This window comes from Nycticebus coucang, chromosome 4 (assembly GCF_027406575.1).
Source record: "Nycticebus coucang isolate mNycCou1 chromosome 4, mNycCou1.pri, whole genome shotgun sequence".
Taxonomy (NCBI): Eukaryota; Metazoa; Chordata; class Mammalia; order Primates; family Lorisidae; genus Nycticebus; species Nycticebus coucang.
This window is the reverse complement of record NC_069783.1, coordinates 16,154,912-16,177,263: the sequence shown is the minus strand read 5'-3', so window position 1 is coordinate 16,177,263 and position 22,352 is coordinate 16,154,912. Positions and strand designations below refer to the sequence as shown.

Below are 22,352 nucleotides of genomic sequence, written 5' to 3'. Positions count from 1 at the left end.
TGGCTGCAGATGATTTTTTAGATATTGAAGTGATCACATTATACCTCAATCAATTTTGCTGGCAGTCAGTATTCTTCAGGCGGCTCTAGGAGGCTGACTATGTGCCTCCTGACTATGTGCCTCCTGACTATGTGCCTACTGTTTGTCAACAGTACTGATGACACAGTGCAGGATGGGGAAGGTAACAGACACCTGCCTCCTTGGTTTGGCTGCCTTTTTCTGCTCTGTGCCCCCAGGTTCTATAGTGGTCTGTGCCCCCAGGTTCTTCCCCCCCTGACTCCTCTCAAATGAAACCTGTTCTGGATTGCTTCTACCTTCTACAGATATGTCTGTTACCTGCTCCTACCTCTGCAGGTACTGTACTTTAAAACAGCCAACCAAAAAACAACAACAACAACAACAACAAAACAAAGGATATTGTCCCGGAAGAATGGGCATTTTTGGCTCAAACAGATATTTTCTACCAACTTATTCTGTCCAGGGGACTGTGCTTAGTCTGAGGCCTCAAAAGCAAGTACTGTACGCCTCGACATGGGATCCACTGTCCACATTGGGCTCTTGAGCATTTGAAATGCAGCCAGCCAAACGTGACATGTTCTGCAAATATAAAATATGCACCAGATTTCAATAAATTAGTATGAATAAAAATTTTAAATACCTCAAAATGATTTCTATACTAATTACATGCAAAATGAAGACATTTGAAATATATTGAGTTAAATATATTATTAATATTAATAAATAAATATGTTTATTTCTTTATTTAATTTTTTGTCTTCACTCTGTTGCCCAAGGTAGAGTGCCATGGCATCATCTAGCTCATAGCAGCCTCAAACTCTTGGGCTCAAGAGATCCTCTTGCCTCAGCTTCCCGAGTAGCTGGAACTGAAGTGCCCACCATGACACCTGGCTAGTTTTTCTATTTTTAATAGATACAGGGTCTTGCTCTTGCTCAGGCTAGTCTTGAACTACTGAGTTCAGCAATCTTCCCGCCTCAGCCTTCCCAGAGTGCTAGGATTACAGGTGTGAGCCACCACCCCCGGCCAGTTTTTTTATTTATTTTTTAATGTGGCTAATAGAGAAGTAAAGATCATATGTGTGGCTGGCATTATATTTCTCTTGGACAATGATGGTGGGATAAATGTCTTATGAAGAGAGGGGGGAATGCTCTAAAGTAAAGCCACTGAAAACTGTGCTGTGAAAGGAGAGAGAAGGGAGACATAAATAGTAATAGGGGACCCGGGAAAACTGTCTGGAAAAAAATGGCATCAGAATTGGGTCTTCAAATAGGATCATAAGGCCTGGAGGTATCCAGATCTAGAAGGGTGATTTTGACTTCAGCCAGTTGGAAAATTGGAACAGCTAGAGTCCTCCCGGGTTTCTAAATCCCACTGCACATCAGGATTACCCAGTATAGATTCCTGGGTTTGCTTCAAATCTCACATACCAGGATTCATGGGTATGAGCCCAGACATCCCTGTCTGGAATTCTTAAGCTAAGTTTAGGCAAGTATTTGAAAACACTGGGTAAAAACCGTTATCTGTGAGCCTTGAGATGCCAGTCTCAGTGGGCTTTCCATAATCCACAACCCAAGGTCACTGTGGTACTTTCTGTTCTGGTATTTCATTTGAAGAGAAGCAGAAACAGGTCATGTTGTGGGCTTCTGGGTGGGTCTGTCCATTTCCCCTGTAGGAGCAGAACAATGACTTTATAGGCTTGTACTTTCCTCAGCTGCCACTTAAATTAGTTGTTAAGTTGCTCTTCCTGAGTTCATAGTAACAGGCTTGTGCCAGGACTGCAATTCCACCAAAAAAAAACAAAAACAAAAAACAAAAAGCAAAACTCTCCTCAGGCTAATATTTGATCACTCTGGACAGTGACCAAAAGCTCTTTATACTTTCAAAAGCTCTTTATGAACACAGTAGATTAAAAGGAAGAAGTTAGCATGAAAGAGAGAGGGAGAGAAGGGATAGAGACATTAGTCTCACTGTGCTTGGTGAATGGATCGGCACCAAAAATCACTATTATTTTTGTCTCTCCTTTTCTCCTCTATCCCCCATCTCACTCTGATTGATAGGAGAGTTTCTATAAGTGTGGTCTAAAGATCACTGGAGTCAGAATCTATTGGGGTGAGGCCCAACCATTTCTTTTTATAACAGACTCTCTAGATGAGTTCTAGGAAGGCTAAAATTGAGAGCTATTGGTCTGGAGGTTTATAATCCCAGGTTTACTTACCTGTCATTTGATCCAGTACATGCCATCCCATCCCATCCCAAGGTCTTTCCTTTTTCAATGCTAGTCAGCCTCGCTGTCCTATCTTCTCTTATTTCTACCTTAAGTGCAGCCATGAACCTTACGTTGAGTGGTGCACAGTGGCAGTGTGCCTCGGTGCTGTTCTCTGTGGGACAGAATAGCAGCTAGCTCCTTCACAGGGTACCATCAGGCCAACTTTGCTCTCAAAACCTTGGTATTTCCAGATTGGTTAATTCATTCAACAGGTGACATACATTCCCTAAGAACTGTTATCTATGATTTATCAGAAATGATCCAATATACTGGAGGCATACAGGGGACCAGACAAAGTCTCTCTTTGGGCAGCTCACTGTCTAGAACAGAAGTCCTTATTGTGAGAGAGATCAGGAATTGGCTTGAGGCATACAACAAAAATGGCATATGTGCCCACATATATGGTACTGGTAAGGAGATCTATAAATATCATGAGGTTTTAAAGGTTGTTCATGACTACAGAAAAGCTAAGAGCTATTGGATGGATTGATGACAATGAAGAATACTTACAAATAAGAAAAAAATGTCCCCATTTTTTCAGGTAGCAAAGTGATGCCAAGTAGGGATCTTTATTACCACTGTCATTAGCAGACCAACTATAAGCTGCAGAATGGGTAATATCACAGTGCAGAAAAGTTTCCTGAGGTGAGAGGTCAAAGGTGTTCCTTGAGGCACAACTTCAATGCCACTTGATAGCAGCCTATCCTTATAATAATTATGTGTGGGTATGTCTCATTTCTAAGGAGAAAGAGGTTGGTATGAACAGATGGTCAAGAAAAATATCTTAAGAGAAATGGGTTGTGAGTTGTACCTTAAAGGGCAGATGGGACCCAGATAGGGCTTGAGACCAGGCCAAGGATTAGGTGAGATCTGAAGCCACTGGACCAGCGTCACTTTCTATCCTTCTTGTTCCAAATGCTAAACCCACAGCTGCATAGTTGAAAGGGAATCCCTGAGGAAAAAAGCTTTTCTAGGAGAGCCCAATCCATGTCAAAATCTACCCTGAGTGCAGAGAAGGAGGGATTTCTGCTTCTGTGATTGTTCTTTCTGGAGAGGTGCTTTCCCAGGTGAGGTTGGGGTCAATCTGGAGAGAGCAGAAGTGATGTCTCAGACTCCCAAATTGACCATAGGTGAACATAATCCAGAGGTTTTTAGAAGAAACTCTAGTGGGGGAAAAGAAGGACCATTCCCTGTTTGTGGTAGGGAGTGGGGGTGGGGAATCTATGGCTTGAGCTTTGAACTTGATCTCTCAACCTCAACCAGAAGTCTCAGTAACCAGCATCAGCTTTTTTTTTTTTTAAATATTGAACAGTTTTATTGGCATCTTAAGTCTGTAACAATTTCTTCAAAAATATGGAACGCTTCACGAATTTGGTGTCATCCTGGCGCAGGGGCCATACTAATCTTCTATCATCCAATTTTAGTATATGTGCTGCCGAAGCGAGCACAGCATCAGTTTTTCTTATGGCTCCCAATTTAGCGCTTCTAAGGCCCCCTCTTTTGTGGCAGAGAGGAAGAGGGATGGATTTTCCAAGGATGAAGGGAACTTGCTGAATATTCTGACTGATTGAACAGAGTCTCAGGAAGCTGTAGAAGAGGAGGTAGGTTAGAGAATATCCCCTCTTTTTCAAGAGAGGCCCTTTGGTCAAAATATGACTCAGGTTTTTGTGAATGCCAGAAGAATTTAGGTTACAGACTTGGTCTCATTAAGCCCACAGAATGATTGAGTTCATCTCTTTGTTCAGTTGGCTCTTTGCTTTCAGCGCAGGAGCAAATTTCATAGGCCAGCCAGTCACCTCAGCCAGCAGATTGGTGATGTGCTTTGGCATACCCCACCACCACCTGTGGGAAAGGGTTTGCTACAAACTTGACTTCAGATTGTGACCTCACAAGCTACTCGCGTGAGTCAGTTATGTCTGAGTCGGGGAATCATCAGGAACACAATGATAAAAATTAATTTTTGTATTGCATTACCTCACTGAGTTGTAGTGAGATTAAATGAGACAAAGCCCTAGCATATTGATGTAACTTATTTCCCTTGTCTTTTACTTAAACATAGTGAATGTGCAGTATTATAATACATTTGACACCTGTTGCCTTGGCACAAGTAAGTCCCTGAACTTCGGTTTCCTAGATGGTTTTTGGGATTCCCTCCAGCTGCAAGACTACAAGGGTAGTCTTGAGACTCTGAGCTTGTTTCCAACTGGCTTTCTTTGGGTCAGAGAGACTCTGTTCCACATATGAGGGTTCCAAGCTGAGATGTGCAGCTGTTGGGCTGCAGAGGTCTGTGTGAAAGATGAGTAGAAAGGGAGGAAAAAGTCAGGCCCAAGAACTCCAAAGGAAAAGACAGCTGCGAGTTTGTGCTCAAGTAAATCAAATTGTGACGTTTATTGGGCTATTTCTAGAATAACACCAGCAAGAAAACTGGAAGCAGGATTACCTTTTCCAAGAAGTATCTTAGCTAAGTAGCCTACAACAACCAGCATTGTTTACTGAAGTTGGCTTGGTTTAATGAAAAGGCTACAGGTTTGGAGGTACACAGACTTGAGTTTTAGTGATTGGGGCAGGATACTTAACCTCCTTGAACCTCATTTTCCTTTTGATTTAAAAAAAAAAAAGAAGTAAATAATATAAACCTTTCATGGTGAGTATTAGGTTAGGAAGTAAGAAAAGTTCTTGGTATGTAGCTGGAATTGGATAAATAGGAGCTATGTGGCGATAGGCCATACCAGTGCATGTATTCCAGGAGTCTCTTGACCTGGAGCCATCATTTCTGAAGATGGGTAGAAATCTAAAGGGCAGGAGGGTGGAGACAACAAGGCTGGTTGGGTAGTAGAAAGGAGAAGAGATCAAAAGACCTATAAATATCTGTCAAACTTTAAAATGCAAATCCCCCGTCTGTGGCTCAGCTGAGACCAAATCTTTCATTATCACCTTTCTAGAAAGGGCTTGTGAAGAGACAAAGGTTAATTATAGTCATTCCCTTCATGGAATGTTTTGGTTTGGTGTGGGGTGGTTTTGTGGCCAAGCCTGGGTAAGCGATGAATGTGCCTTTCAACCCAGACCTGAAAACATGGGTAGAAACAAACTGCATATGGTTTTCTTTGTGAATAGATCACGAGTTCCTCAAAGGAAGGAAATTTGTCTAACCCTTACTGTAGACCTTGCAGTTTACATGATTCATGGCATACAGTACCTGCTTGCTGGAAGTGCAGATGGAAACATGAATGGGTGGATGTTAACCGTAAGCATTATCATCTTCACTAGCCTGACTTAGTTCTCAGCGATCTCCAGGGAGCCAGGAGAGAGGCAGTCCTTATGCAGGGCAGTTGAGACACTCTGAGAAACTCTCGGATGGTCTAGATAATCTCAGTGCTCCATGCAGCTCCTAACCTGGGCTATGGGAGGCTGTAGAGCAGCTTTGCCCTTCTGCTTGTCCCAAAGAGATGGCCTCCTTTTACGAGTCCCACAGTTGGTGATTTATTTCTGGAGAAAATGGGGAATTCTAGGGAAACTCCACAGAAGCAGGAGGGGCAGTAAATGTCTGACACTCACCGTGTTCCAGGTCTTGGTCCATCTTGTCCCCTTCACAATCACAGAGCCACAAATCAGAAACAAGGAACCACACTTCCTCCCTTTCCTTTTCTTTTGTTGGCTTTGTCGTCTCATAAAACTCTACATACAAGCAGAGCTAACAAACGTCTGCAGCCTAGAATGCTCTAAAACTTACATAAATTATTTGACTCTTTCCTGAATAAACTCATCAACTCTCTCTAAGTCTTACCTAAGACCAGACATGTACCATCTAAGGCTCCTATGGAGTTGCTCATCTCTAGGACCACCTGGGGCTCAGCAGCCACTCTCTTATGCCTTCTGAGGCCCTCTGATACCACTCCCATTATCCAGCACCTACTGTATTTATCGCAAGAACAAGTGAGTCTGGTATCACAACTACATTATAAAGGGAAAGAGTACGCTGCACCATGCTCATCTCAGGACTGAATCCATCTGAAGACGCCAATAAAAAATTGTAGCATGTTGGTGGTCAAAGCATGGGCTTCAGTAAAATTTAGATTTGAATGTTAATTTCATCCATCCATCCATTCCGTCATTCCAGTATGTATTAAATGCATGCTATGATACATGGTAGGTACTGCTCGAAACTCTGGAGATATAACAAAGAACAAGAACAAGTTTATGTTCTTGTACTATTATACCTGAGAACCGGAATCCCCAATGACCGTATGAGAGAGCCAGACACCGATGCAAATCACATGACGGCGTTTATTCAGGCTCGAGCCAGGGCTGCCTGCACGCAACTGGGGCCTAGAGCGCTGTGCTTGTCGCCCGTGGGGTTTTTATGCAGTGGTTATGGGGTGAGGGGCGTGGGAAACAAAGTGTGGCCTTTGGGTCAGTTATCTCTTATGCTGACACTAGAATTTAAGGCTGATAGGGTCCCGCCAATCTCACTGGCCAGAGGGTGGGGGGGCGTAGTGACACACTCCACACTCCGGGAGATAGGAATGCATCCTGGGAGATAGGGAGGGGTGTGGTTTACTAAGAAATGAAACGAAGGATTTTCAGGTTGCTTTTAAAATGGAGGATAAAAGCCTGAAATGATAAAAAGCCCAAAATGGCATCACTGGGTCCTTCAGTACTATTATTCTAGTGGTAGGAGACAGAAAAAAAAAATCTAATAATTTATGAAGAAAATATTTCAGGGTGAGAGGCAATTGTGTGTGTGCAGGGTGGGGAGGGGAGATGGTCACAAAAGAACTAGCTGAAAAGTTGAGACAGGAAAGAGCTTATTACCCTGAGGCCTGTGGGCCATCAGGAAGAGGGAGCAGCAAGTGCCAGAGCCAGAATGTGGCCTGGTCTTGGTGTGTTGATAAAAGGTGATCTGTGCAGATGGAGCAGGGTGAGCCAGGGGGTGAGGGAGGCAGCAGCCACGAGGGTCCTGGAAGCGCCATCAGTGACACTGGGATTTATACCAAGAGTGATGGAAAGCCACAGGAAGCACAGGGGAAGTTAGAATGTGATCTGTGTTTTCAGTAGATTTCCTGGTCCATGTGTGCAGGCAGAAAGGCATGAGGGCCTTGCAGCAAGGTGATCAATTAGAAGGATGTTTCAGTGGTTCCTGCAAGAGATGATGTTGCTCACCCTTGGAGGTAGCAGTACAACTGGGAGATTTGTGTACTGAGAGTGTGACCTCAGGCACACTACTTTACTTCCCTAGGTTGATTTTGAGATTAGTAAAAATGTAAATGCAATTAGCACAGGGCCTGGCTCGCTGCTGGCACTGTGAAAAGGTGATAATAAATAAGAAAGAATACCAGAGGATGGCACCTGTGGCTCAAAGGAATAGGGCTCCGGAGGTGGCATGTACCAGAGGTGGCAGGTTCAAACCCGGCCCCAGCCAAAACTGCAAAAAAAAGAAAAGAAAAAAAAAAGAAAGAATACATAAAGGAGATGCTCTTAATACTCCACTAAGAACTCGCAGACAACATAGTCCTGAAGATTCTGTCCCTTCCGACTGGGACAAAATTTCTGGGAGATTTGCAACCCTGCCTGTCCCTTTCGTCTCATTCCATTTCTCCTTCATTCCAAAACCATTCACTTGCCTCGTATGCTGACAAATACTTTTTTAATTCTAAGAACTAAAATAAATTCTGGGATAATTTCTTGGGGTTTGCAAGACTGCTTTCTTGGGACTCTGAACTTAGTTAGTGGTTAGTTTTCTAAAATCCAGATCAGTAGAGGTTATTGCATCTCTCTGATAAGTGGCTTCTTGAAAAGCACCATGGATTTAGAGAGATGTGGAGGTCATAGTGGAAGCCTTCATTCTTGTCAAAGGAGCAGGAAGGGCAATAGGGAGAGAGTGAGCTTTGGAATTAGACTAGCTCTGGGTTCAGACCCTGGTCCTGCTGTTCGCTGGATAAGTTCCTTAACTTCTCTTAGCCTCAAATGTAAATGGGGATAAAAGTGCCTTTCAGTTTTGAGGGGTGCATAGATGAGGACTCTGAAGAATTAGTAGTGTGTGGCACTTAGTAAACATTCAATATACATCATTTGTCTTCTCCCAAGATTCACTCATGTTTTGCCTGAGTCTTTTTTTGTTTTTTTTTTTTTTTTGCAGTTTTTGGCTGGGGCTGGGTTTGAACCCGCAACCTCTGGCATATGGGGCCGGCGCCCTACCCCTTTGAGCCACAGCACCACCCTTGCCTGAGTCTCTTGAACTGTGTGGATCTACGTATGCTTCTTTAGTGCCTAATGAGCTTTGTCTTTTTTTTCTTCATATGTAAACTAGAGATAATCACCTTCTGAAAAAATTATACAGATTATAGTAGGACACATTTTGAAGACATAATTTGTTGTTCATCAGGGATCTGGCAAATAAGTATCAGTAACAGTAAATTTATATAGTGATATATGTCCCTCAAATGTAATTGAGAATGAGGAGGGAAGGAAGTGTCATTCCCACTTAAGGGAGGAAAAGGAAGCTCATACCCAGGGAGGTTTCAAAATGTAGCGAGGCCCTATCAGAACCAGGACAATAACTCAGACCACTGCCTCCCAGGTTTAAGAAAATGACCTTTAGTCTGTTTCACAGGATGTAGACCTGGTTGTACCCGGTCCTTTTGACACCTCTCATAGAACTATCCCAGCTGTGAAGTCGTGGGGACTTCACAGGGCCTGACCTAGAGACTGTCTGTGTTTGGACAACTCTGTATAATCAGCCTTCCAGCACTGGCATTCACGGGGTTAGCATTTCTTTCAGTTTAACAAAAATGTAAAGGATTTTAGCAACAATAATTACATCAGAGCAGTTACTGCAACCAGTATTGCTTGAAAACAAAAAAGCAAAGGGACTTGTAATCTACCTTCATGTGGGTGTTTCATAAATCACTCATTCTCCCCTTCAGATACAAAGCATTTGTAAGAACAGCCCTTTCAGCCCTCACCAGTTATGATGATGTAAATACTATAAAACCCTTTCATTAGGTCTTTGATAAGAGAATTCTGAATCTACAAGCAGTTTTTGCCAATTTGGGAGGTCAACATTTTCCTCTTTGGGTCTTGGCACAGCATAATGCTGAGGAAGCCAGACAACCCCTGTTAACAAAGTCTGCTTAGGTGCTTACAGAAAGAATTCTTCTAAACATTAGCAAAGTATTCACAGTCATTCTGACCAAAGAAGGGTTAGTCTACTCTTATGATGACCCTCCCCTCCAATGCAACACAGGCAACTTATTTATCTTGGCCTGGGGCTCAATATTCATTCTGGGAATCATAAAAACGTCTCACTGTTTTTGACTACACCTAGGGCTGACTCTGCAGCATGTCACTTTAAAGGCAATATGGCAAATCCTTGAAAGAGGCTAATGCAAGCTGTTAGCTGAGCCTGATAAAAGCTTTTCCTGGCTAAGAAGGTGATAAATGTTGCCACGTTAATCTGCAGATGAAAGGAGGCTGCCTTCAGCAATATTATTTAAGCTGTTCTATCCTAAGTGCTATCAGCATAACAGGAACAGAAGCTGAGTTAGCTGCTTAACTTTCAGAAAGCAAGCATCTCACCAGGGCAGCTTGAAATAGCTAATGGTGACTAGTGATCAAGCTAGTCCAGCCAACTGGATTTGGTCTTTCTCTATGGAGAATTGAAGAACTAAGTCCCTGAATTCATCACCAATTAGCACCCATTCACTGAACATTTTCTGTGTCAGCCCCTCTGGGTGCTACAGATCTAGAAGTACAGAATGGTTTTTGTGCCCACAGACTGGTTTGGTAGACAAAAATGTAAAACCACACAAAACCATTTATGGGTGCTATTTTAGAAGTGCATAAGGACAAGTAGGCATCCATGGGACCAATAGAAGCCTTTCTTAGAGAAGCCCGCTTTTACACTGAGCCATAATGGGTATATAAAGAAGCAGAGGTGTAAGATGCCATGTCCTAGGCAAGGATCTGGGAGATACAAGAATAAGATCTGATACCTTTGCTCAAAATGATGTCTTATCTGAGGGAGAAAGAGAACCATTCTTAGAAAAAGGAATGTTGTTTGGGCTGAACGTGGGTGTGGTGGCTCATGCCTGTAATCCTAGCACTCTGGGAGGCTGAGGCGGGGGGATTGCTTGAGCTCAGGAGTTCAAGACCAGCCTGAGAAATAGTGATACCCTGTCTTTAAAAAAAAAAAAAAAAATAGCTGGGTGCTGTGGAGGGTGCCTGTAGTCCCAGCTACCATGGAGGCTGAGGGAAGAGGATCACTTTGAGCCCCAGTTTGGGGTTGCTGTGCGCTATGATGCCACAGCACTCTACCAAAGGTGACAAAGTGAGACTGTCCCCCCCCCAAAAAAAAGAAACCAAAAAGGAATATTGTGCCTCCTATGTGGTAGGCTAATATTTGTTGAACGAATGAACAAATTGTGGAAGTATGGGCAATTTCTTTGGAACACAAAGCAACTAATTTTCCTTGGACTTAAGAGAAAGTTATTATGACATGTGAGCTAGTTCTTGACAAATGAAGATGAGTTTGTCTAGCCAGTAAGGGAGAAACAAGCATTTCGGGCAGAGACATCTGTTCAGGAAATAATAAAAGGTCTTAAGGCTAGAGCCTCAGTTCATGGCTGTGAATGTCTGATGCTGAAGAAACGGCCTAGGCTGCCCCAGCTTTGTGAGCCGCATTGAAGTACAAAGACCACATTCAGCAAGGGAAGCGCAGCCACTGTTGGTACAGGGTCCCTGGGGAAGGGAAGGAGGGTCATTCATACATACAGCAGTTACTGTGCCAAGTACTATTCTAGAATTCTGTGAATAGGTAGGACTAAATCTTTGTCCTCATTAAATTTGCGCTCTAGTTTGGAAAATTGACAGTGGAAAAAACAAACAGACCCAACATTTATAAGGTCAGGAGATAAAAAGATTAGGGAAGACTCCGAAGAGAATCTTTGAGTTAAGATCTGAATTCAATGTGGAAACATAAATACAGAGAACTGCCTTCACTAAAGAATTAGAAGACCTGAGTTCTGTAGCCTTTTCCACTTGCGTGACCTGGAAAAATTATTTTAAACTCAATGGGTCTCCAGCTGGCTGTTATACGTGAAAACTATAAGAGCCCTGAGCAAAGTAGGTGCTCAATAAATCTCAGGTGACTAGATGAATATTAGTTACCAAATTATATTTGAACACATTATTCTTTTGTAATTTAACCTTAGCTCAAATGCCACATCTGTTAGTATCTTTTGTGTGAACTTGCTAACCTAGAGATTCTTTTTTCTGAAAACACCTCTCCCACTCTCACACTGGCCCCTACTAGACTGTTATATTATCCACATTTTCATTGGCTATATTCAGCTGGAACCTAGATCTGAAAGTTAGTCCTTCCAAATGATGGTAACTGACATAGATACCATTTACTGAGTGCCTCTAATATGTCAATGGTGGTGGCCACTTTATAGTTATTTAAAAAACCTTCTAGGACTCCCCTCACCAATGTATCTCTAGGGTTGGGCACAATGCCTGTCACATAATAGATATTACATAAATATTTCAATAAATGAGTCTCAGAAAAGTTAGAAATACTTTGGTATTTCCAAAGTCACAGGAAATACCTATTTTTGGGGGTCGTGGTGCGTGGACCCCAGCCTGGTTGACAGTCGACAGGAAAAATGATGTTAGGGAAATCAGGATACTCTATGCAAGCTTAAGACATAGAGTCTGAGAATGCCTGGAGAAAAAAGTCCATTACCTCATGCCAAGTGGCAGACTGGGACAATGTAGCAATTGTCTGGCTTCTGCAGAAGGCTTTTATTGATTTCTAACAAAAGTGCATCTGCAAAATGCAAAAATGCCAAAAGATAGGGTTCAAAGAATCCCAAGGCCTCAGAAAGATTGGATAGAGAGAAAGGCTGGGTAAAAAGGTAGGGGTTTGCTAACAAATGGTTGATAGCATATCTTTAAATGAGTCTCAGAAAAGTTAGAAAATGACCCCTTGTCTCCAAGGGTCACAGAGAATACCTATTAGCAGAAAAGAATTTAAAATGTCTTACAAGAAGGCTTGAGCCATGCTACTCAAAGAAAAGTTGGGCCCAACGTTTCTTTACTATGAAATCTGGAAGAAAACCCCCCAAAGTCTTAAGACTACTCATACTAAACCTAGCGTAGGCCTCAGTATGGAGCTGATAGAAAGAAATCAATTGTAAGAACCTAATAACTAGAGGCAAATGTTTGGTGGAGTATTTCAAAGGGAAGCAAGGCATCCTCAGCAAGACAGTCAATGAAGGGATGAGCAAATATGCAGGCAGCAACTTATGATAAAATTTGATATACATGTGATATCATGACCAGATTAGCAAGGAACACAAACAGCATGGAATGCTTTAGAAAGGATTAGCATAAACTGGACAATGAAAACAGAGAAATCCTTGAAGAGGAAGAAGTAAAATTGGACATTTATGCCTATATTAGCTATATATCAAAATGAATCCAGACCAGTCACACCCAATTAATTTTGCTATTTTCATCTCATAAAATCTCAAGAACACCTCTAGAAGGCTGGGTGTGGTAGCTCACATCTGTAATCCTAGCACTCTGGGAGGCTGAAGCAGATAGATTGCCTGAGCTCAGGAGTTTGAGAGCAGCCTGAATAAGGAGACCCCATCTGTAAAAATAGCCTAGCATTGTAGTGGGCACCTGTAGTTCCAGCTACTTGGGAGGCTGAGGCAATAGCATTGCTGGAGACCAAGAGTTTGAGGTTGCCGTGAGCTATGCCATCACAGCACTCTACTGAGAGTAAGACGGCCTCAACAAACAAAAATAAAAAGAACACCTCTAGATATTGTTATAAGAAATTACTAGGACTAGTTTGTGTTTACACTACTGAACGAATCAAGATAAACAAACCTGTTATTACCTGTCTTTTTATTCTAACAAATCTATTGAGTGTGAAGTATTATCTTGTGGTTTTGATTTGCATTCTTCTGATGATTAATGATAGTCAGTTTTAATGTGCTTATTGGCCACTGGTATATCTTTTTTAAAGAAGTATCCGTTCAGATATTTTTCCCATTTTTTAAATCGCCTTTTTATTGAGTTCTAAGAGTTCTTTATACAAGTTCCAATAGATATAAGTCCCTTATGATATTTAAGATTTACAAGTATTTCTCCCACTCCATAGGTTGTCTCTTCACTTTCTTTTTTTTATTAAAATTTTTTTTTTTTTTATTTTTAATTTCAGTTTGCTTGTTCATTCTTCTTTGTTTGAAGTACTCCTTTTTTGTTGATTTTCTTCTTCCTCTGGCGGTGCTGGCTGTTTTTGATGTTGTTAGTAGAGACGGGGTCTTACTCTGGCTCACTGCTGCTCATACAGGTCTTGAACCTCTGAGCTCAGACAATCCACCCGCCTCGGCCTCCCACAGTGCTGGGACTATAGGCGTGAGCCACCATGCCCCGCCAAAACTGATTTTTTTTGCAGTTCTTTTTTTCTTTAGCTGGGACTGGGTTTGAACCTGCCACCTCCAGTATGTGGGGCTGACGCCCTACTCCTTGAGCCACAGGCACCACCTTCACTTTCTTAATGGTGTCCTCTGAAAACCAAGTTTTTACTTTTGATAAAGTCCAATCTGTATATGTATTCTTTTTTTTTTTTTTTTTGTAGAGACAGAGTCTCACTCTATGGCCCTGGGTAGAGTGCCGTGGCATCACACACCTCACAGCAACCTCCAACTCCTGGGCCCAAGCGATTCTCCTGCCTCAGCCTCCCGAGTAGCTGGGACCACAGGCGTCTGCCACAACACCCAGCTAGTCTTTGGTTGCAGTTCAGCCAGGGCCGGACTTGAACCCACCACCCTCGGTATATGGGGCTGGCACCCCATCGACTGAGCCACAGGCACCGCCCTGTATATGTATTCTTTTGTTGCCTGTTTTTGGTGTCATATTTAAGAAACCCTCACCTAATTAAAAGTCACAAAGACTTACACCTATGTTTTCATCCGAGAGTTCTATAACTCTAGTTCTATATTTTAACTCTTATATTTATGATAAAATGTATGATCCACTTTGAAATCATTTTTTACCTGGTGTGAAAAGGGATCAAATGTTGTTCATGTGGATATCCAATAGTTCCAGCAGACTATTTGTTGACTGTTGCTTCCCCCATTGAATTGTCTTGGTTGATAATTATCACCAGGGGGGGAGACTGATGATGAAGGCTATGAAGACAAGTATGTGCTGGAAGATATGGAAGTTACTGTAGCCGATCACATCCAAAAGGTCATGAAACTGAACTTTGAAGCGGACTGGGATGAGGTAGGGGATGAGTTTGAGAAGGAGGAAACATTTACCTTGTCTACCATCAAGACACTTGAAAAGGCTGTGGGCAATATTGTGAAGTTCTTGGGAATGCAACCTTGTGAGAGGTCAGACGTGCTGGATAAGAAAAACACCCACATGTTGCTCCTAGCTGGTGTGTTCCCATGTGGGCATGACATCCTGGTGCGTTCCCGGCTGCTGCTTTGGATACAGTGACAATGCAAGTGACAGCTCAAAGTTCAGAGGAGCTGCCAGTAAACATCGTCTTGGCATCTGTGGGCTAAGGGACCAGGCTGCATAGGCCCTGCTCCTGCCCTTTGCCCCCAACACTGCAGAAGTTGCGCCTTCCTTGTGAAACTGTTGGAAACACCTTCCCAAGCCTCTATATTAAAACACAATTAGAGATCATTGCTACTATTTTTTTAAAATCAACCCCCCAATCTAGGATTGCTGGCGTATCAATTGTCTAGTTGATAATTATGTGAGCACACATGTGAGGTCATATTTTGGGGCTCTCTATCTCATTGATCCATATTAACCAATATGCTAATAAGGTTATATAACCTAGTGTATACTTACATGTATCTTTATACCAGGACAACATACTCTTGATTACTATAGTTTTGTAGTGTTTAAAATCAGGAAGGGCGAACCACTCAATTTTTTAAAGATTGTTTAGGCTATTCTGTGTTCCTTAAATTTCCACATGAATTTTAGAATCAGCTTGTCAATTTCTGCAAAGAAACCAGTGGAAGTGATGGGGACTACACTGATCTATACATCAATTTGGGAGCACCACTGTCTTATGTCTTCCTGTCCATGAACAAGGGATATCTTTACATTTATTTGGTTTTAATTTCTTTCTACAATGTTTTTCACTTTTGTTAAATTTAATTTATTCTTAAATATTAAAAGTATTTTATTCTTTTAGATACTGTTGTTAAGTGGAGCTGTTTTCTTAATTTTATTTGACATTATTCACTGTTAAATATATAGAAATATAATTAATTTTTGTAGACTGCTTTTGTAGTCTACAAACTTGATGAACTCATAAGTTTTAATAACTTTTAGTGGATTCTTTATAAATTTTTAATATACAAAAATTACATAATCTGCAAATATAGTTTTACTTTTCCTTCCCATAAATTAATTCAATACTTAATATTTGGAGGTATTAAAGCCAGTATTACGTAGATCCATTTTGAAAACAAAAAAGGGGGAGGGGAGGAGTGCTACAGAAGAACCAGAAAAAAAAAAAAAACTTAAAAAACTAGAAAGCAAGACAACTGGTTCCCACAGTGTTAATCAATGAGTGACCCCCTTATTATTTATATACTTGACTTTCCAAATCTTCCCATTTGATATATCTGTAATCTTTTGAGGATATGTAAGGAGTTACTTTGCTCAGTTTATTCAGCCATTACAATCATAATTTTTACTAAATATATTGACATATTCTCTCCTTTTCCACTTTTGCCCCTTAAAAAGGAGAATAAGATTACCAAATGTGGAAGAGCACACTAATGGTCCATTGTCCATTGAGGGGATATATAACTCTCAGGAAAGGCCTAATGGGAGGCACTGTAAGCGTGTAGGCAATTATGGAGTTAACCTCTTGGGAACAAGCCAGAATATAAATATTTTAGAAGCTTGTGGAAGTAAAAGTAAAAGTTACCAAATAAATGAAGCATTTACATTATCAAGTACTAACATTATAAAACAATCTAAATAAGGATATTAAAAATTATAAAAATATACATTATATGTAGAAGTATAAATTTTTTACCACAGAAGATTACCTTTTAAAAACAAACTTTTAGGGAACAATCCAAGATGGCGGCCAAGTAACAGCTTCCCTGCAACAGGGCATGGTGAGTCTGGGGAGATAAGACTCCAGGCATCTCTGGCTGGTGGGATCTGCCTATAATCATCCCTTTGAGGATACAGGGAGTCAGCAAGGGCCTTCTGGACCCCAAGAGGAGGACAAAAACAGTGGAAAACTGGCAAGTGGTTGTGTGTGTTCGATCAACCTAATCCCGCAGGCAGCCGTAAGTACAAGCAGCAGTGAGACTGCAAACTGGAAAGGCCTTACCTGTGAACCGTGTTGAACTGCCTTGGGGAGAGCTTGAGCAGGACTGCAGAGAACTTTGGGCATTGTCTAGGGCCCCAGACTGAGCCACTGAGCCGGACGGAGCTAATAGTGTTAGGCTGTGGGCCACAGGGAGCCACTGTGAGAGAACTGCCCTGGCAAGCTCCGCCTTCAGGGTCACAGAGCAAGGCGGGGACTGAGCTGCCTTACAGCCTTAACCCTCAGGGGCAGAGTGAGACCAGTTTTGGCACACTGGAGCCTCAGACTATTGCCCTGGTTAGAGTGTTGTGGCATCACAGCTCATAGAAACCCCAAACTCCTGGGCTTGGCGTCGCCCAGACCTCCATAAGAGCTGTCCAGTGACCCCCAACCAGTGACCCATGCCCGCCAGGCCTCCACATGCCCTGACCAGGAACTGCAGGAGCCGCGCAACCCTGCGTCCTCCCTCCTGTACCCTCCCTGCGTCCACACCATCCCGGTCATCTGGCCAGGGACTCTGGTAGCTGTGTGCCCTCCGGAACCCTCTCTTCCTCTGTGCAGAGACCTTTTCCTGGCCAGAGACTGTTGGAGCCTTGGGCTCTCTGTGCCAAAGTCACTGGGCACCAGGCACTCCCAGAACCATGAGCACCACCTCCCACCCTGTTGCTGGATCCGGGTTGTCACACTCCGGAGCTGCTTCCACAACCAGAACTTCCTGGCTGGGGCAGTCCCAGAGGAACTACACAGAGTCACTCCCTACAAAGATCCAGCAACAATAGAGTGATCCTGCTGGGGTCTAACCTTGAAGAAACACCTCCCCAACTCTGAGGACGGCCAGAGGCAACGGTGAAAAACAACCATGAGGTGAAATCAACAGAAAAACTCTGGCAATATGAATAATCAGAGTAGATCAACTCCCCCAAGGATCAATGGGGCAGACACAGCACAAGATCCCAAGCACAAACAAACAGCTGAGATGTCAGAAATCAAATTCAGAATCTGGATAGCAAATAAGATCAAATTAGAATTACAAGCAGTAACCCAAAAGATATCTCAAGAATTCAACGAATTCAAAGACCAAATGACCAAAGATTTTGACACATTGAGACAAGAAGTTGCAGCCCTCAAAGATCTGAGAAACACAGTAGAATCCCTCAGCAACAGAATGGAGCAAGCAGAAGAAAGGATTTCTAACATTTAAGACAAAGCTTTTGAAAGCTCCCAAACTCTCAAAAGAGGAAGAGAAATGAAGGGCAAAAACAGATCACTCTCTCAGAGAGCTCTGGGATAATTCGAAGAAAACCAATATTCGTCTTGTAGGGATCCCCGAAAGTGATGAAGTGGCTTCACAAGGCACAGAGTCTCTTCTCTATGAGATTATGAAGGAGAACTTTCCAGACATGCCAAGAGAATCTGAAATTCAGATAGCAGTTTCAGAACTCCAGCAAGACTCAACCCAAATAAGACATCACCCAGACACATTATAATCAATTTCACTAAAGTTAATACGAAGGAGAAAATTCTGAAAGTGGCCAGATGAAAGAAAACCATCACCTACAAGGGCAAGAATATTAGAAAAACTGCAGATCTCTCTACTGAAACCTTTCAAGCTAGAAGAGGATGGTCATCGACTTTTAATCTCCTAAAACAAAATAACTTTCAACCCAGGATCCTGTACCCAGCTAAAGTGAGCTTCATTTATGACGGAGAAATTAAATACTTCAATGACATACACATGTTGAAGAAATTTGCCATAACTAAACCAGCTCTCCAGGATATTCTCAAACCTATCCTCCATAAAGACCAGCGTAATCTTCCACCACAAAAGTAAACCCACCCAGAAACTTTTGATCAAATTCCAATTTCCACAGTCGCAAAAGGATTAAAATGTCCACCGGACTCTCAAAAGGCTTATCGATATTCTCAATTAATGTGAATAGTTTAAATTGTCCTCTAAAGAGGCACAGGTTGGCTGACTGGATACAAAAACTCAAGGCAGATATCTGCTGCGTACAAGAATCGCATCTTACATTAAAAGACAAATATAGACTCCAGGTGAAGGGATGGTCATCTATACTACAGGCAAATGGAAAGCAGAAAAAAGCAGGCGTTGCAATCCTATTTGCTGACACAATAGGCTTTAAACCAACTGGAATAAAGAAGGATAAGGATGGACACTTCATATTTGTTAATGGTAATACGCAATATGATGAGATCTCAATTATTAATATTTATGCACTCAACCAGAATGCACCTCAATTTATAAGAGAAACTCTAACAGACACGAGCAACTTGATTTCCTCCAGTTCCATAGTAGTTGGAGATTTTAACACCCCTTTAGCAGTGCTGGACAGATCCTCCAAAAAGAAGCTAAGTCAAGAAATTTTACATTTAAACTTAACCATTCAACATCTGGACTTAACAGACATGAACAGAACATTTCATCCCAACAATACTGAATACACATTCTCCTCATCAGCCCACGGAACATACACCAAAATCAACCACATCCTAGGCCACAAATCTAATCTCAGCAAATTTAAAAAAATAGAAATTATTCCTTGCATCTTCTCAGACCATCATGCAATAAAAGTTGAACTCAATAACAGGAACCTGCATACCCATACAAAAACATGGAAGCTAAACAACCTTATGCTGAAGGATAGGTGGGTTATAGAAGAGATTAAGAAGGAAATCACCAAATTTTTGGAACAAAACAACAATCAAGACACGAATGACCAGAACCTCTGGGATACTGCAAAGGCAGTCCTAAGACGGAAATTTATAGCACTGCAAGCCTTCCTCAAGAAAATGGAAAGAGAAGAAGTTAATAACTTAAGGGGACATCTCAAGCAACTGGAGAAAGAAGAACACTCCAACCCCAAACACAGCAGAAGAAAAGAAATAACCAAAATCAGAGCAGAACTAAATGAAATAGAAAACAAAAGAATTATACAACAGATCAATAAATTCAAAAGTTGGTTTTTTGAAAAGATCAATAAAATAGATAAACCTTTGCCCAACCTAACCAGGAAAAAGAGTAAAATCTCTAATTTCATCAATCAGAAATGGTAACAATGAAATAACAACAGACCCCTCAGAAATCAAAAAATCCTTAACGAATACTACAAGAAACTCTACTCTCAGAAATATGAAAATCTGAAAGAAATCGACCAATACCTGGAAGTACGCCACCTACCAAGACTTAGCCAGAATGAAGTGGATATGTTGAACAGGCCTATATCAAGTTCTGAAATAGCATCAACTATACAAAATCTCCCTAAAAAGAAAAGCCCAGGACCAGATGGCTTTACGTCAGAATTCTACCTAACCTTTAAAGAAGAACTAGTACCTATATTACTAAACCTCTTCCAAAATATAGAAAAAGAAGGAATATTACCCAACACATTCTACGAAGCAAACATCACCTTGATCCCCAAACCAGAAAGACCCAACAAGAAAAGAAAAGTATAGACCAATATCACTAATGAATATTGATGCTAAAATACTCAATAAGATCCTAACAAACAGAATGCAACAACACATCAAAAAAATTATACACCACGACCAAGTGGGATTTATCCCAGGGTCTCAAGACTGGTTCAATGTACGTAAATCTATAAATGTAATTCAGCACATAAACAAACTAAAAAATAAGGACCATATGATTCTTTCAATTGATGCAGAAAAAGCTTTTGATAATATCCAGCATCCCTTCATGATCAGAACACTGAAGAAAATTGGTATAGAAGGGACATTTCTTAAACTGATAAGAGGCCATCTACAGCAAACCCACAGCCAATATCGTATTGAATGGAGTTAAATTGGAATCATTTCCACTTAGATCAGGAACCAGGCAAGGTTGCCCATTGTCTCCATTGCTCTTTAACATTGTAATGGAAGTTTTAGCCATTGCAATTAGGGAAGAAAAGGCGATCAAGGGTATCCACATAGGGTCGGAAGAGATTAAACTTTCACTCTTCGCAGATGATATGATTGCATATCTGGAAAACACTAGGGATTTTACTACAAAGCTTTTAGAAGTGATCAAGGAATACAGTAATGTCTCAGGCTACAAAATCAACACCCATAAATCTGTAGCCTTTATATATACCAACAATAACCAAGCCGAACAAACAGTCAAGGACTCTATTCCATCCACAGTAGTGCCAAAGAAGATGAAATATTTGGGAGTATACCTAACAAAGGACGGGATGGATCTCTACAAAGAGAACTATGAAACTTTAAGAAAAGAAATAGCTGAAGATGTTAACAAATGGAAAAACATACCATGCACATGGCTGGGAAGAATCAACATTGTTAAAATGTCTGTACTGCCCAAAGCAATATATAATTTTAATGCAATTCCTATTAAAGCTCCATTGTCATTTTTTAAAGATCTTTAAAAAATAATACTTTGTTTTATATGCAATCAGAAAAAAACTCGAATAGCCAAAACATTATTTAGCAACAAAAACACAGCAGGAAGAATCATACTACCAGACCTCAGACTATACTATAAATCAATAGCGATCAAAATATTGGCACAAAAACAGAGAAGTAGATGTCTGGAACAGAATAGAGAACCAAGAGATGAATCCGGCTACTTACCGTTATTTGATCTTTGACAAGCCAATTAAAAACATTCAGTGGGGAAAAAGATTCCCTATTTAACAAATGGTGCTGGGTAAAGTGGCTGGCAACCTGTAGAAGATTCAAACTGGACCCACACCTTTCACCATTAACTAAGATAGACTCTCACTGGATAAAAGATTTAAACTTAAGACATGAAACTATAAAAATACTTGAAGAAAGTGCAGGGAAAACTCTTGAAGGAATCGGTCTGGGTGAATACTTTATGAGGAGGACTCCCCAGGCAATTGAACCAGTATCAAAAATACACTACTGGGACCTGATCAAACTTAAAAGCTTCTGCACAGCCAAGAACATAGTAAGTAAAGCAAACAGACAGCCCTCAGAATGGGAGAAATATTTGCAGGTTACACCTCCGATAAAGGTCTAATAACCAGAATCCACAGAGAACTCATAAGTATTAGCAAGAAAAGAACACATGATCGGGCGGCGCCTGTGGCTCAGTGGGTAGGGCACTGGCCCCATATGCCGAGGGTGGTGGGTTCAAACCCAGCCCCAGCCAAACTGCAACAACAAGAAAATAGCCGGGCGTTGTGGCGGGCGCCTGTAGTCCCAGCTGCTCGGGAGACTGAGGCAAGAGAATCGCGTAAGCCCAAGAGTTAGAGGTTGCTGTGAGCCGTGTAACGCCACGGCACTTTACCCAAGGGCGGTAAAGTGAGACTTTGTCTCTATAAAAAAAAAAAAAAAAAAAAAGAACACATGATCCCATCTCAGGGTGGGCAAGGGACTTGAAGAGAAACGTCTCTAAAGAAGACAGACGCACAATCTACAAACACATGAAAAAAAGCTCATTATCCTTAATCATCAGAGAAATGCAAATCAAAACTACTTTGAGATATCACCTAACCCCAGTAAGAGTAGCCCACATAACAAAATCCCAAAACCACAGATGTTGGCATGGATGTGGAGAAAAGGGCACACTTCTACACTGCTGGTTGGAATGCACACTAATACGTTCCTTCTGGAAGGATGTTTGGAGAATACTTAGAGACCTAAAAATAGACCTGCCATTTGATCCTGTAATTCCTTTATAATGTTTATAC

At 41.5% G+C, this 22,352-nt stretch overlaps 2 pseudogenes; one reads left to right on the top strand and one right to left on the bottom strand.

Annotated features, from left to right (window-relative positions):
- Positions 1-3,632: 3,632 nt before the first annotated feature.
- LOC128585170 (uncharacterized) lies at positions 3,633-3,733 on the bottom strand (annotated as a pseudogene).
- A 10,726-nt stretch (positions 3,734-14,459) lies between these two features.
- On the top strand, positions 14,460-14,872 carry LOC128584265 (coatomer subunit gamma-1-like; annotated as a pseudogene).
- The last annotated feature ends 7,480 nt before the right edge of the window (positions 14,873-22,352 follow it).